This window comes from Amblyomma mixtum, chromosome 1 (assembly GCF_055824585.1).
Source record: "Amblyomma mixtum isolate Tamu chromosome 1, ASM5582458v1, whole genome shotgun sequence".
Taxonomy (NCBI): Eukaryota; Metazoa; Arthropoda; class Arachnida; order Ixodida; family Ixodidae; genus Amblyomma; species Amblyomma mixtum.
The window spans coordinates 8317644-8332839 of record NC_143012.1 but is presented as its reverse complement, the minus strand read 5'-3'; the positions used below and the strand labels follow the sequence as shown (position 1 = coordinate 8332839).

The 15196-nt window shown below is 51.5% G+C and overlaps 1 protein-coding gene across 4 annotated transcripts in view; it reads right to left on the bottom strand.

Moving 5' to 3' along the window:
* The window catches only part of LOC149365404 (uncharacterized), a 220182-nt gene that overhangs the window by 137858 nt on the left and 67128 nt on the right, over positions 1-15196 (bottom strand). For 2 of the 4 annotated variants that reach the window (XM_089542260.1, XM_089542274.1), the window contains exon 2: positions 7390-7446. The exons of 1 other annotated variant lie outside the window; for it this stretch is intronic. The gene's annotated coding sequence lies outside the window, so the exon portion shown is untranslated. Of the gene's footprint in view, positions 1-4029; positions 4161-7389; positions 7447-15196 lie in introns of those variants that run through there. One more of the 4 variants, XM_089542288.1, reaches the window with a different exon arrangement.

Here is a 15196-nt window from a genome sequence, read left to right as displayed (position 1 = left end):
CGCCGTCGCCTCGCGGGCCTGCTGGACGGCCCAGAGTTGGTCCCCGAGGCTGGGGCTGCGCAAGGCAGCGGCCAACCGCGGCGGGAGGGTTCCGGAATTAGCACCGTGAAGGTTTTTGTTACAGTCCCAGAGCATGTGAGTTAAAGTGGCTACATTGGCGTTGCAGACCTTGCATATATTTGTCGGGTATGTACCGGGGTAAAGCCTGTGGTATAGCTCCGGGTTGGGGTACGTGAGCGTCTGCAGTTGTCTGAGGGTCACCGCGTGCGCACTGTCCAGCTTGTCGCTGGGCGGAGGGAAGGTTCGGCGGGCCAGGCAGAGGGCCTTGGTAATTTCGTTGTAGCTGGTCAAGCAGTCTTTGGTGCTATTCCACGGACGACGGTCGCCGGCGCGGTTCGCGAGCTCGCGCGCCTTGGCGTGTGCCGTCTCGTTGCGGTTGCGATACGTCCTCGATACTTCTCCCATGTGCGCCGGGAACCACTGAATTCTGGTTTGGAATTCTACCTCCTGCTGGACTTGTCGGTTCCTCAGGACTCGGGCCGCTCTCTGTGAGATCCATCCTTTGGCGAAGTTTCTAACCGTCTGACGCGAGTCGCAGAGAACCACGGTGCACGTCGGATCCGTGAGGGCGAGTGCCACCGCCGCTTCCTCCGCCTCTTCTGCGCGTTCGCACGCTACACTTGACGTTATATGCGCGTTTTGCCGCACGAATCGACGACCGCAACCGCGAATCGCGAGCGTTCTGCGTATTCCGCGGCGTCAACGAACCTTGTCCCCGTATCGTCTCCGTGGCTGTGCAGGAGAGCTCTGGCCCTGGCCACTCTTCTTCCCCGGTTGTGTTCCGGGTGGACGTTTCGAGGAATCGGGTCGACTCTTAGCGTTTGTCTGATCGCGTTTGGAATGGCGACTTTCTGGCCTTGTTGTACGTGGTAACGGATGCCGAGACTTTCCATTATCTGGCGGCCTGCTGTCGTTCCCGTTAATCTTTCCAGTTGTGAAGTGCGCTGCGCCTCGGCGATTTCGCTAAGCGTGTTGTGAAGTTCGAGCTGGAGCAAGCGATGCGTGCTGGTGGACTCGGGTAGACCCAGTGCTATCTTGTACACCCTGCGAATGAGGACATTGATCTTGGCTTCTTCTCCCTTGTACCAGTTGTGGAATGCCGCAACGTACGCAATATGGCTAATGACGAAAGAGTGTATGAGTCGTGTGAGACTCTCCTCCCTCATTCCGTTTCTTCTGCTAGTGACCCTCTTGAGGATTCGCATGGCGTTAGCTGTCTTGTGCTTTAGTTTAGTGATCGTTTCGCCGTTGACGCCGTTGGCCTCGATTATCATGCCGAGGACCCTAATTGTGTGTACTATCGGGATGGTTGCTCCGTTTCTCGTACGTAGTCTGATCTCTTCGTACTCGCGCTTTGTCGTTGCCGCATTCCGACCACTCCCGGGTGGTCTGCCCCTCTGCGTGGGGCGGTAGAGTAGGAGTTCCGACTTTTTCGGCGAACATCGTAAACCCGTACCTTCTAGGTATTCCTCTATTGTCTCGATTGCTAGTTGGAGTGCCGTTTCGATGTGACCGTCGCTGCCTTTGTGCACCCAAAGGGTTATATCGTCGGCGTATATTGTGTGCCGGACGTCTTTCAGTTCTTGTAGCTTTTCTGCTAGGCCGATCATGACCAGGTTGAAGAGCGTGGGCGAGATGACGGAGCCCTGCGGGGTGCCGGTGCTCCCCAGCGTTTGCTCTTCTAGCTGGAGGTCCCCTGCCACTAAAACAGCTCGCCTGTCTGTCAAGAAATCTTTAACGTAGTTGTACGTGCGTACACCTAGGTTATGCCGCGATATCTGGTGTAAGATCGCCGAGTGCGCGATTCTATCGAACGCGCTTTCAAGGTCGAGGCCGAGAATTGCTTTGGTGCCTCTCGTCTTGCCATCAAGAACGTGGTGCTTCAGTTGTATCACTGCGTCTTTAAAAAATAAAGAGATATGTAGTTCTCGTTTTCAGTGCACTCTATTTAAAAGAAAGGAAAATCATAAGTTTTATTCCCGTGTGAACGTTGCCAAAGCACTAGAGAGGCAATAATAGCAAACTTGACCAGCCACTGGACGAATCTCGTCAAAAGAAGTCTAGCTGTAAGGAACGACGACGGCTAGGATGATAAAGATTATTATATGCAATGAGGTTCATGAGGAACAGGCTTGGCACTTTTCCAGCACTTTGACCATTCTTACATCTACCGTGGGGTCAGCAGCAAAAAGCTGGTGACCCAAAAATCGCGGGATCGAACCCCTGCCGTGGCGGGCGCGCACTTCGGTGGAGGCGAGATGCGAAAAAAAAGGACGCCCATTTGTTGTGCAACGTCAGTGCACGTTCAAGAAACCAGAGGGGATCGAAATTAACTCGGAAAAGCCCTCCACTCCAGCGTGTCTCACTGCCCTATGTGCAGATCCCGGGCGTTAACCCTGAGGACCATGGGCCATCTAAGTAACATTATTGACCACCAGGCGATCGGTATAGTTTTCGATCACTATATGCGACGAGAACAGAATTACATTTAAGGTAAGGGAAGTCTCATCTGCCGCACCCGTTACCAGTAACGCATACGTTCGAGAAGCCATATCGACAAGTGCGCGCGCCGCTCGCAGCGACACCAAGCCTTCTCTGCTCCGCGACCGCAACGCTCCACAGAGCACGCGTCCCAAATTCACCCCATAAACAATGGGAAAGGTTGCGAGCGAAGGCCGCGCATTGACGATCGCGAAAGTGCATCGAAACGCGTCCGATACATCGCACGCTAATAAAACCTTGATTGGGGGCCTTGGTACCCGTGCACACGCAGTACCAAAGGCTTGAATGGATGACTGCGTCCGTCGAATCCTTCAGCGATGGCGGTGCTGTGACCGACCGGAACTAGAAACGCCTTGGAGCCGACTCCTACAATACAGGTACCGACGACTCGACATCACGAAGGAGACATTCACATTATCCAGCCCAACAGATAGTAACATGCGTTCCGTATGATGCCGGTAGGTGTAGCCTATTACAGACATTCTGCCATTCCCTCTATGTAGAGTTTTCACCGGAAGTCACGGACGCCATTTTGGGTAACAAGGTTAGCTTCCACAGCGTACGCAATAACCATTGGCGGTAAGAGGAGTAGGAAAACGTTCAGAATTTAAAAAGCTGCGCTCCCTGGTCTCAAATGCGGCCGCGATGACGTCATTGCAAACTATGTTTAGCGTGGGCACACAGTGATAAGCTTTCAACAGCAATCGCATTATAAGCACGAGCGTAGTGAATTGGGCATAGTGAACAGCGCTTGTGGTGTCTCCTTCCTTGTGTCCCGTCCTTCGTGCTGTTTTCAAAATTAACGCAGTATAAGTACGCGTTCCATAAAACGGTGCCGGCCTAGAGTGGGTCCAGACCACTTTTTGTGGGTCCAGACCACGCGAAATCAATGGTTGGTTGGTTTATGGGGTTTAACGTCCCAAAGCGACTAAGGCTATGAGAGACGCCGTAGTGGAGGGCTCCGGAGATTTCGACCACCTGGGGTTCTTTAACGTGCACTGACATCGCACAGTACACGGGCCTCTAGAATTTCTCCTCCAAATATGAGCCACTGGAAGGCGCAATTACTAAACTACACCAACACCGCGTATAACCAGAAGAGAATGTCCCATACACGGATATATCACAATGAACAAGTTGAATCACTGCCGTTGCTCAACGCGGTAGCTTACGGTTCGCACATGGGACGCCGCTTGCATCGTAGAAAGTGCGACATAGAGGTATCGGTACAAAAAGGTTCTACTGAAGCCACCGCATATCTTAGCTATCGAAACTACACAGGCTCACTCACAGTCGCAAACGAGGTGCTCAAACGCGCATACAGTCCAACAAAGAGCGCTCCTAAGCACTGAGCGGAAACATGCATATGATCCATTCAAGCTCTATTGTGTGAGAAAATGAAAAAAAAAGTGAAGGCGCACTGGTGCTAAAAGGGAGCTGAGACCGCAAAAGAAAAAGAAAGCTCACACATTCAGCCAGGAAGAGCGGCGAGCCGTGTGGATCGGCATGCAGCTGGGTGTATCCGTACAGCCAGGTCAAGCAGTCCAAGGAGGGGGCTAGGCGCACTCAGTCACAGGGCCGGCAGGCAAAGCATGCCAAGGAGGTCGTGGGTGTGAGCGACAAAAACCGCGCGAGAGCAGCTGCGAAGTGTCTCCTTCCGTCCCCCTCACCCATTTCCTCCTTTCAGACCGCGTGCGACACGGACGCCGCCGTGGCAGCGGTAGTACTAGCAGCTGCGAGCCTGTAATTGCGCCGGTATGGCTGCAACCCGAACCTGCTAACCACAAAAAGGAGAGAAAAAAAAAAGCGCGCGTAAGCCCCGAGACAAACGACGAGACGGAAGGCGTGAGGAACGAGCCAGCAGCCAGTGTGCATTGGTGCTCGAAAGGAAAAAGTGCACGCTCAGGGCGTCGTTATCGAAGCCCTGCCCGTTCCTTTTATGCGGCCCGGTCCCGCTCACTAGCTGACGTCAAGAGACCGAAAAAGAGGCCGCGTTTATCGCCAGCGGGATTATCATCATCATCGTCAGACTCATGTCTGAGTCATTGCAGGGCAAGGGCTTCTCCCACTGGTATCCGTCATCCTTGCATTTTGGGCCAACTATGCCCACGTTGTACCACACTATCCCAATAGGCGACCCCGCTCTAATCACAAAGAGACCCCTCCCGCCGAAAACGAAGGTTGCATAAGTTAGAAAACACAAAAGAAGACAAAAAAAAAACGAAATACAGGTGTCGCCATCGCCGACCGATTTCGTAACCAAAATGCCTCTGTCAACACCCAATTTTTGTGCGGATCCCAGAGGCAATGCTGCACTGCCATTCACTTCAAAACGGTGGCAACCCGTCGTTTTCGGTAAGGACGTCAAGAGTTTCAATATGACACGCAGAATCGTGCTTTAGCAATGAAATAATGGGAAGCAGTTTCACGCAACGTCGCTTTAATGTCGCTTTCAGATGGACGTTTTATGTGGCTCTCGACTGCCCCCGATTACGTTATCACTCATCTGATATTCGCTCTCTCAGTCTAATATAGATCACCGCTTCTCAGTTCTCCGCTTCACGTGCCCAGCATGTGCAGTTTCCTTTCTTTATTTCAGCTAAAACTTCCCGAACTCTCACTTTCTCTTCAACGCGCGCTGTCCTGGTTGTCCCTGGTGATGTTCCGCCGGTCCCTTTCCTATCCACAGCTCGCTCCACAGTTGTTAGTCTCAATTCTATAGTATATTTTTTCTCTTGGTCTCCGAATTTCAGCCCGAAAAGAGAGTACTGGCGTGGCACATCGGTTAAACATATCGATTCCGCTCTCGCATACTTTATAAAGAATCGCAGTCAAGGTGCTCATAAGCGGTCCACGATCTCCGTATACTTCGAATGCTATTACTTTGACGGCGCGAATTAGTAAGCCCCGGGGTGTCCAGTGCAAACAGACAATTCACGGACGCCCTCTAGATTGGGCACTTCGACGTACTCAGGGCACATGTGCACATAATTAAAAAAAACAAAGACAAATGTGTAATATCTATGAAGCACGGCGATGTCTGGTCTGGTTATTCACAAGTGCACATAATTAAAAGAAAAAAACTAAGACAAATGTGTTAAATCTATGAAGCACGACGATGTCTGGTCTGGTTATTCACATGCGCACATAATTAAAAGAAACTAAGACAAATGTGTAAAACCTGTCAAGCACGGCGATGTCTGGTCTGGTTATTCACAAGTGCACATAATTAAAAGAAAAACTAAGACAAATGTGTTAAATTTATGAAGCACGGCGATGTCTGGTCTGGTTATTCTAAACATGTAGCAGGGCTACACAAGGCGGGCGATTTGGTATGCATCCATGAAGTAAAGGTACGCGCAATCAGACCGAACACACAAGGGAGAACAGAGAGTGAGTCGCCAGCAAGTCTGAAAGCAGGAAGTTGCAAGGCATTCGATGGCAAGGCATTCAACTGCAAGGCATTACGTTTTCAAGGCATTTAGTTTGCAAGGCATTAAGTAGAAGTGATTTAAGCCGCAGTGCATGAAGTCGTAGTGCATGAAGCCGCAGTGCATGAAGCCGCAGTGCATGAAGCCGCAGAGCATGAAGTCGCAGAGCATGAAGTCGCAGAGCATGAAGTCGCAATGCATGAAGTCGCAATGCATGAAGTCGCAGTGCATGAAGTCGCAGTGCATGAAGTCGCAGTGCATGAAGTCGCAGTGCATGAAGTCGCAGTGCATGAAGTCGCAGTGCATGAAGTCGCAATGCATGAAGTCGCAATGCATGAAATCGCAGTGCATGAAGTCGTAGTGCATGAAGTCGCAATGCATGAAGTCGCAATGCATGAAGTCGCAATGCATGAAGTCGCAATGCATGAAGTCGCAATGCATGAAGTCGCAACGCATTGGGCTGCAAGGCACTGAGCTGCAAGGCGGTAAATTCGAAGATAGTAAGTTTCAAACAGTAAGTTTAAAGCAACACATTTCGGCTCCTTTACTGACGAAGATGAACATGTCGCGCAAGAAAAATGAGGAGGGCGGCACCACGCAGCAAGCACCGCGCTCCAATACTTCCCGGACAAACGGCCATCGTCACAAAAGGAAGGACACCGGACCAAAGAAGACCATATTTACCCTCCCAGAGAATCCGCCGACGCAAACGGTTTCTCGCTGACGAAGAGCAAACGGGCCGCGCACATTCAGTGGAGACGAGAAAAGCGAATCCGGCCTCCGGCGCCGTCCAGATGGAGCGGTCGACTTACTGGCCTCAAAGGCCGACGTCGCAGAGAGAAATCAACGCTCGGGGCAGTGGTCGGCTCCCCCTTTTTGGAGATTTTAAAAGAAGTCGGCGCGCGTGCGCTCTCTGGATAGCTTCTCCTCCGCCTCACGTAGAACCGTCAAGCTCTGTTTGCGGGCGACAAACGACGGACTGACTGACTGGGCTGTGGCGCCATGCCGCGCCCAACTCGCTTTCCGCATCGTGCGAGCGCGCAGTTCGTAACGTGCGTGACGACACACGCGAGACGATGGTGGTGGCTCTCGGCTGACCGCACCCTCCTCACGCATCGCGACTCCGGTCCAGCGGCGCGCTGCGGAACACAGTCAGCGTCAAGCATGCAGCAAACTGTATAGTCAGCGTCGATATGAAGGTAACTGCTTGCGTGCTGGCCGAACAAGACCAATAATTATTTTTTAGGATGTGACCATCACTTACACTTTGATAAAATGATTATGATCATCATGAATTTGTACGGCGCAAGGGTAGCTTCGGTCAAAGAGCTTCACGGCACAAGGCATTTCGCCCTTCTTAAAGCGGGCTCAATGACGTATTTCCCATGCATCTCACCTCAGGTAAGCCGAGCACCACGCCAGGGGAATGCTTGTATTCACTGGGTATCACCGCCTGTAACAGATACGAGGCGAAAGTAATGTTAGCATGTGCAGGAAGAGTATGAAAGGCTTTGCGCAAAGTCGGAACTTGACATCCCTAATCCGTTAAGAAAGAACTGTCCACTCGAACGCAGTAGCAACAATCACTGCCTCCTCGACGGCTCTTTCCGGCCGTCCAAGTTATCTACAGAAAGCTTCCACCATATCCAACAAAAGCGGTAGAGGAACAGGGATAACAAACGCTTCGCGGCATCTGTCAAGGAAAACATGATGAACGACAGTCTTGGACAAAGTGTCTTCGCTCAGACAGCCCTCTTTAAAGAACTGCCGTTCCCGTGCTCCCCGGACGCGCTCTTCGCCGCGCACGACGTATGACGACAACATAAAGAAACAGAGAAAACCAATGCAACTCCGCAGAAGCGCATCATTCCTCGCCCCTAATTCGTCTCCTAAACAACACAAAATGAAAGAAAGCTCGAAGCGGGTTCTCGCGTTCTCTGGCCAAGACAAAAGAAAGCCACAGCTTTCCGTCGTATTCTGGTCGTTCTATCTTCCTTCCTCCTTCGGACCTACACTAATTCGGTGCGCGCTTCAACGCGGAATCAGTCAGTCGAAAGCGGGTGCCGAATATAAGGAAGGACTACACTAATCCGCGCGTCCCCGCTTCGCTTCGATGCCTATTTGCTCGAACTTCTTGCACCGCCCCGAAAAGAATCCAGTTCACCGAGCAAAATATGCATATACACACACAGCGACTCGCCGCAGCCCAACGAGCCGCTTCGGTCGGTTGGTCGTTCGGTCGCTTGGCCAGCAGCTGTGCCGAGCACGCGACAAATCTATCAGCTCCCGCTCTACAAGCCGGGCGTGTTTCTTCCAGCAGAGCGCGAGAAGGGGGCTTTCAGCGTGGCTCACACCGATTGCCTCACGCACGTTCCCACCACCACCAAGCGCATCGCGGAGGGAGCGCCTCCGTGCGCGCGTCGGAGCGCGCACCCAAATTTAGTTTTGTTCCCATCCCTGCTTTTGTATACCATAAGCCTCCACTTCGTTACACCCCCTCCCCCCTTTCCCCTTAAACTTCCTTGCTTTTGGAGCTCAACCCGATAAGACACGAACGAAATGTGCAAAGCACAGAACTGGAAGAAAGTAGCGCGTGCGCAAGACGCCGCCGAACTTGTACGAGCAGTGTGTGTGCATTGGGAAGTTGTTGAGCGGCTGAGGCTTAGGCACGCTATGGCCGTTCCTGGCTGTGGGGCCCGCCTATTGTGTACGACGCCGTCCGCGCTGGGAATGGTTATTGTGAGCCAGACGCCGAACGCGCGCTGATTGCGGTCAGGAAGAGTAAGGCAGCTGTACTGTTCGCTGCGTGCACGCAGCCAGGATTACACCTATTCCACGAGAGCGGAAGTGCGGGACGCCTAATGCCCGCGCCACAGATGAACGCATGAAATAAACTCTCTGCTTTTTTACCCGCACTGCACGAAGATGTAAAACAGGTATAGGTGAGTGAGGCTAGCACAATGTGGCCGCAACGTTGCAGCGAACTGTGGGGATATATATGCAGGAAAAATGTTCCAACAAAACGTTTGTCTACGCTGTTGGTGCGAACACCATGGATGCAGCTAACGCCATCGGAGGGTATACATCCTCCAGACGCGCCTTTTATAATGATCGACGCCGCCGCGGTGGCTCACTGGTTTCGGTTTCTGACCCTAAAGACGCGGGTTCCAGCCCGGCCGCGGCGGTCGAATTTCGATGGAGGCGAAATTCTAGAGGCCCGTGTACTGTACGATGTCAGTGCACGAGAAAGAACCCAGGTGGTCGAAATTTCCGGAGCCCTTCACTACGGCGTCTTTGGGACGTTAAACACCATAAACTAAACTAACTAAACCTTTATGATGATTGCTTGAGGGAACGTCAGCTTTAAATGAAGAACAAAATAGGGTCACATTTGCCCCAGCATTGCGGCGCATGCCGGAAAGCTACGCGTAGTAAGCTTTGTCGGCCTCTGCCGATAAAACAAAAATTTTGAGGAGGAGCCATGAGGAGGTGGCACGTGAGCTATCTGAGGCGTTTTCAATAAAAAAGAGGGAAGGTGGCTGTGTGAGCGTTCCATCAATTAATCTGTCAAAAGGATAGCAGGTTTTCGGACTGCTTGTAGTCCATGATGTGGCAGTTTGGAGGGTGCGAGAATGAATTTTATTTGCAATAAATCTCAGTCGCGAGTTTGCGATTGTTGTGTATCCTTCACGACCTTGTTATGTGTGTGCAGTTAATTATGAGATAATGGATGCGTACGCTGAACTTTTTCATAAAATTATCTCCGACCCAATGTTTCCGCACAATATGGAGGTGAATGGGCAACCTGAACCTTCCAGCAAAGTGTGACAGCACTGTTGAAGCGAAAGCTGTGACTAAATACTGTTCTGTACGCTCACTGATTGTCAAGCCTTTCAATGCGGCCGCTTGCTCTATCACAGGCGTCGGGCAGAGTCTCGTCCGGTTCTCCAGTTCGGTTGGCGAAGCAAGCGACTGTGATGAGCGCTTGATGATATCGGGGGGCGGGGCACTGGGCGGTCGCGTCGATATTCAGACACAAGGTGGCAATACAGGCGCACGCGGCCACTGTGGCGATCACTTCATAGCCCAGAAAGGAGGCGCATTGTTTCTTCTTTAGCTCTTTGCTTTTTACTTCTCTCAGCAAGTTGTTTCAAAAACCAGTGAACGATTACTGCGGAAACGGCGAGGACTTGAATGACCAGAGGGGCCAGCAGCAACGGCGACCCACAAAGGAAGAGGCAACGCGTACAAAGAGAAACACAGAGACCGGAAACCACGGAAGCGCTAAGCAGAATACGGACGGGGACGAAAGAGAACGCTGCGAGAGCCGTTCATCGCGTTCTCAGGGCGCTCTCTACTGAACAATAAAAGAAAAAGTCTCTCCGCTTCTATATGGTCGTCCCTGCCAGCCATACCCTCCCCCCCGTTTCAACCCTCAGCTATTCAACCGTTGTGTGCGTGTCGGACGGAAATTACAGGACCCCACTCATGGTACACACAGAGGTGCGTCGCCGGTTTTCCGAGCGGCGAAATTAGACCGCGCGTGTGTGCGGATCTGAAGGTACCGCACAGAGCTGTACAGTGCCCGGAGGCTCTGCTGGAGACAGTGAAGAGCAAAGTTAGAGAGAAATGAGCGAAAACGTAGGATAAAACTAAATGCGTAGCTATCACAGTTCTCGGCCACGTCCGAGGCACAAAGCAGCCACTATAGATGCGCCGCATAGGTCAGAGAAAAGATAGCAATTCCTGGAGTTCGAGGTAAGCCCGTCCAGTCAAGATGTCACAAGAAAAAAAAAATAAAAGTAATGCTGACCTAAAGATGAATATAATAATGTTTTCGCTCCTACACGAGAGCACTGTTCACGATCGATCACAATGGTGAACAAGTGTCCCGCGTTGGAGCCGAAATGTCATGTCTTTTTCGTCCTAGAGGACCGTACTTTGTTTATTTTCATTTTGTTTCATTAAAAGAAGATCGGAAAGGTGGCATTCCAAACTCTCCTTTGAATGTGGCGTATTGCAATTCCGCCACACAATACAAGGTTGTAGCCCACGAGGTAAAACTTGCTTGGCCCTATAAAACGCGCGAAGTGAAACGGAAAGAGACGTCGCTGAGAGCCACTTTAAAACAGGTTCGCACACAAACGCGTCTAAACATTGTTCGCAATGGCGGGGTAAGTTCTAGCGCGCGGCGTCATCGAAAGTGCAAACAGCACCCGCGAGGACGACGAAGATCGTCAAAAACAAAATCCTTCAGTGTCCCACAGGCGCTCGCGGAAAAGACACGTCGGAAGTTTCCCACGTCGCCTGTATCTGCGCTGGGCGAGTGACCACAGCCGCCGTGCAGGGTTCGGTTTTAGGCTCGGAATCTGTGCCAATCCCCTTGCGATAACTGAAAGGGTGTTCGCCTAGCCATTTATACTGTCGCCGTCCTCTTGTATATCGGGTGTGAGGCAATTAGTTCTCGTCGAGGGGGGAAGAAAAAGCGAGGCAACGGCGGAAGCGACACTTCCGCCAGGCTGCCGAAGCTAAGCGCAGTAGCGTCAGATCAACCCGAAGGAGGAGGCGCTCCAAAAGCATGGGAAAGAGCAGAGCACGACCTCATTTTAAGTAATTCAAGAAATCAGGAAAATCTGCGCGGCGAAATCAAAAAAGAAAGAAAGGGCTGTTCCTCTGACGTATGTCCCAAAGGTGACCTAAATGCAAAAACGATATGATTTGTTTCATAGGCGTAAGGAGATGTCTTCTAGTAAGTTTCACATGCAAGCGTTGGGCGGAACGTATGATTTTGAATGTTGTCCGAGGAGCCGCTCGGCAATTACACCCACATCTATTGATGTGGTTGTAATTTACGTAACTATAGTGACGTCAAAGTGCACTAGCGCCAATTATTGTGACGTCGCCGAACCGAGTGCTTGCCGGCGATGCTGATATGCCATCACATTTTTTTGGTAGTGCGGGTTAGCCAGTCGACCGTGACGTCAAAGAGCACTTCAGCAGAGGATGAAGCTGCCGGGATAAAATAATTGTAATTAATTATTCACCGTATACGCACTGGTGTATTGATTTAAAGATCGTCTGTGGTGTATTGAGCTCAGTTCCAGGTTTACCAGACTGGTAGGCTTCTGTGAAGGCACAAAAAAAAAGACTTTGTACTTTTATCGAAGCGTTCGTTAGCGAACTAACGCACCCTCTCAATTCATGTTCATTTTGTTTTGTCAAGAGTCCTACCTTCCTCCTACCCTGTCTCTGCCGCAGCGCTTCCGAAAGTTTTATATAAGAGAGACTGTAGCTGGGGCAGTTATGTACAGAAGAGAAATATTCTGAGCACTCACCAAGTATGCATGAGTATTACATCCGAGGAGAGCTTTGTGCGGCACTCCCCAGATCTCTATGACTATATCTCTTAAGGAAAACAGTCGACTAGCGGAAAACGTCGCCGCGCATCCGCAGCTCCTACTGCACTGCCGCAGAAAACTGTCTCCGCAGTGGTCGTTGCTGTTGTTCTCGACCTCAGTTTAAGTGTCGCATACCCATGATGTAAGATGAATTATCGAGGGTTTGGAGCTAAGCACATGTATTCTGTCGCGGTTATATTCGCCTAGTGATTCTTCTTGTCCCGGGCCCACCTGGGTAGCATTGCATGTTATTAAGGCTGCACCAGATGTCTGATGACTTAAAGGTCAGCTCCTCAGCTCTAGGCATCAAAAGGAAACAGAATAAGTGCGGCGTTAGCAGAAAACGCCCGGCTGCTATGGAAATGTGTCGTGATAGCATCGTGGCAGCGCTAAACAAACTTTACATCAAAGCTGCAAAACTGATAACATCAGAATCAGTCTCGGGGCTAAATACTTTGGTACTAAATCGAAGAATGCAGTAATTAGTTGTAATGAGAGCATGAAATTATTCTCTTCTGCATCAAGAAATCAGTCGTACGGACACGATACTATGCGCAGCAGCTTTCAGTCGAGGAGCCATGGCCAACACCGCGCTGCTTTCATTTTCTCTACCCTGCGACGTCACAGCACTCTTTCCCATTCCGTAACCCTTCCTCAGCTGACCCCCTCGACGAAGGAGCAACACCGACGCCTGTAAAAGAAAGGACCAGCGTCGCGCTGCAGACTCGTCCTTGGCCGACCGCGAAAAGCAGCGAACGCCAATGCGACGCCGCCACCGCGGCCAGCAAACCGGCCAAGCTTTCGCAGGCATCACGACAGCGGCGCCAGTCGCCGGGGCTATCGTTTCTCCGAATCTGGGGTCATCTCTTCCTCTCCCAACTCAACGTCCAAGGATGCGCCACAGCGGTCCCGAGGGCGTGCAGTGAAACAGCAAACACCGCCACGCCGACACAGCGCACCGCGCTTCGGCTGCGGTGGGGCGACCCTCATAAACCCTAAGGGTAACCCCAAAAAAACTTTCAGTGAACTGCCTATATGCAGTCTATTGGCGGCCTTAAAGCTGTCTACAGACGGTCTATAGGCTGTCTATGGGCTGTCTATGGGCTGTCTATGGGTTGTCTATGGGTTGTCTATGGGTTGTCTATGGGTTGTCAATGGGTTGTCAATGGGCTGTCTATGGGCTGTCTATGGGCTGTCTATGGGCTGTCTATGGGCTGTCTATGGGCTGTCTATGGGCTGTCTATGGGCTGTCTATGGGCTGTCTATGGGCTGTCTATGGACGGTCTATGGACGGTCTATGGCTGTCTATGGACGGTCTATGTCGACAGACGGCCTATATCTATGGACGGTCTATGTCTATGAACGGTCTATTGGCTGTCTATGAACGGCTGTCGATGGCCGGTCTAAGGACGATGGAAATACATTTCCCTGAAAAAATGCACTGACTCAGCAGCGAAAGCGGCGGCCGCCCTCTCCACATTCTTGCAAACCGTAATGACAACGTAACGCCTTTGGCAAAGTACTGTGGAAGCACTATGGTAAAGCCACTTATCGCCAACCAACCGCTACTCTGCGGGGCGAAACAGAGGTCATACTAATACAGCAAAAACGACCTTTCTTAGAACGTGATTCTAACCAGTATCATGACGTCCGCTGCAGACCGCATTTCTGAAAGGTTTGGCAACATCACAGCGCTCAGAAGTACAAAATTTTCGTTTTTCAAACAGTTTTGACCCTTGTGAAGACAACGCGTTGTACCTATGGCGGTGCCGGCAGGGCAAGTTTATTAATGCGAAAACATGAGAGGGGTCATGTCACGCAGAAAGTGAAGTTCCAGGTGAAGCCCTAAAATTGAAGCCTTGCCCATCGTATTGTGAGCAAACCGTCCACCATGGCAGGTGAAAGTTGATTTAACGATTGGACGCGCGAGGTTCCTCGGAAAGACCAACCTGGGTCGCATAAGCCCCACCGGTGGCAGCACCTGCCATCGCAGGGCAGTGGCGCATCGCTTAACCGCTGCACCACTGCGCCAGGGGGGGTATGAGGATCCCCAGGAATCTATGAATGTAAAGAATGACCAATGTCGCGGCGTTAAGGAAGGTGACGAGAACGAATACGCCTAGCACGAAAAATAAAAGAAATTGAAAAGATACCGGTGTGCAGTCCATGAGCGCAGTTCGTAACGCCGACCGTTCACACATTTCCGCCGTGTCCCCTAAGCGAGCCCCATTGAACTTTTTTTTTAACTTTGACTTAGGGACGCGGTAGTGAAGGGCTCCAGAAATATCGACCACCTGGGGTTCTTTAACGTGCACTGACATCACACAGCACACGGGCCTCTAGAAGTTCGCCTCCATCGAAATTCGACCGCCGCGGCCAGGATAGCATATGTTAAAGCAGTGAGCCGTTCATTTCGTGCCTCCTTTTGCGTGTGTAAGCATTTTCGGAAATATCACGACGACAGCGAAGAGCGTTTAGCACAACTTTCTCCTTCACGCTTCATCCCCCCACTGGACACCAACACGACAACTCCAGCGACGGCACCCGCCGCATTACCAATGCCCCGCCGCCGCGATAATCCGGATGCGCCTCGGAGAGGGCCATTCCTTGGTCGTCGCGTCCAGCGGAAACCGGAGCAACACGGCCTCTGCCTGCCTGCCCGCGCGCCCGGCTGCAGCACCAGTTTTCTGGGCGCAAAAAAAAAATGACCCCCCCCCCCCCCCCCTCTCTTCTCCGTTCCTTATTTTTCTCTTCCTTTGCGCGTATCGTGAACTGCGGCTCCTTTCTCGCCGCCTCTTTCCTCCT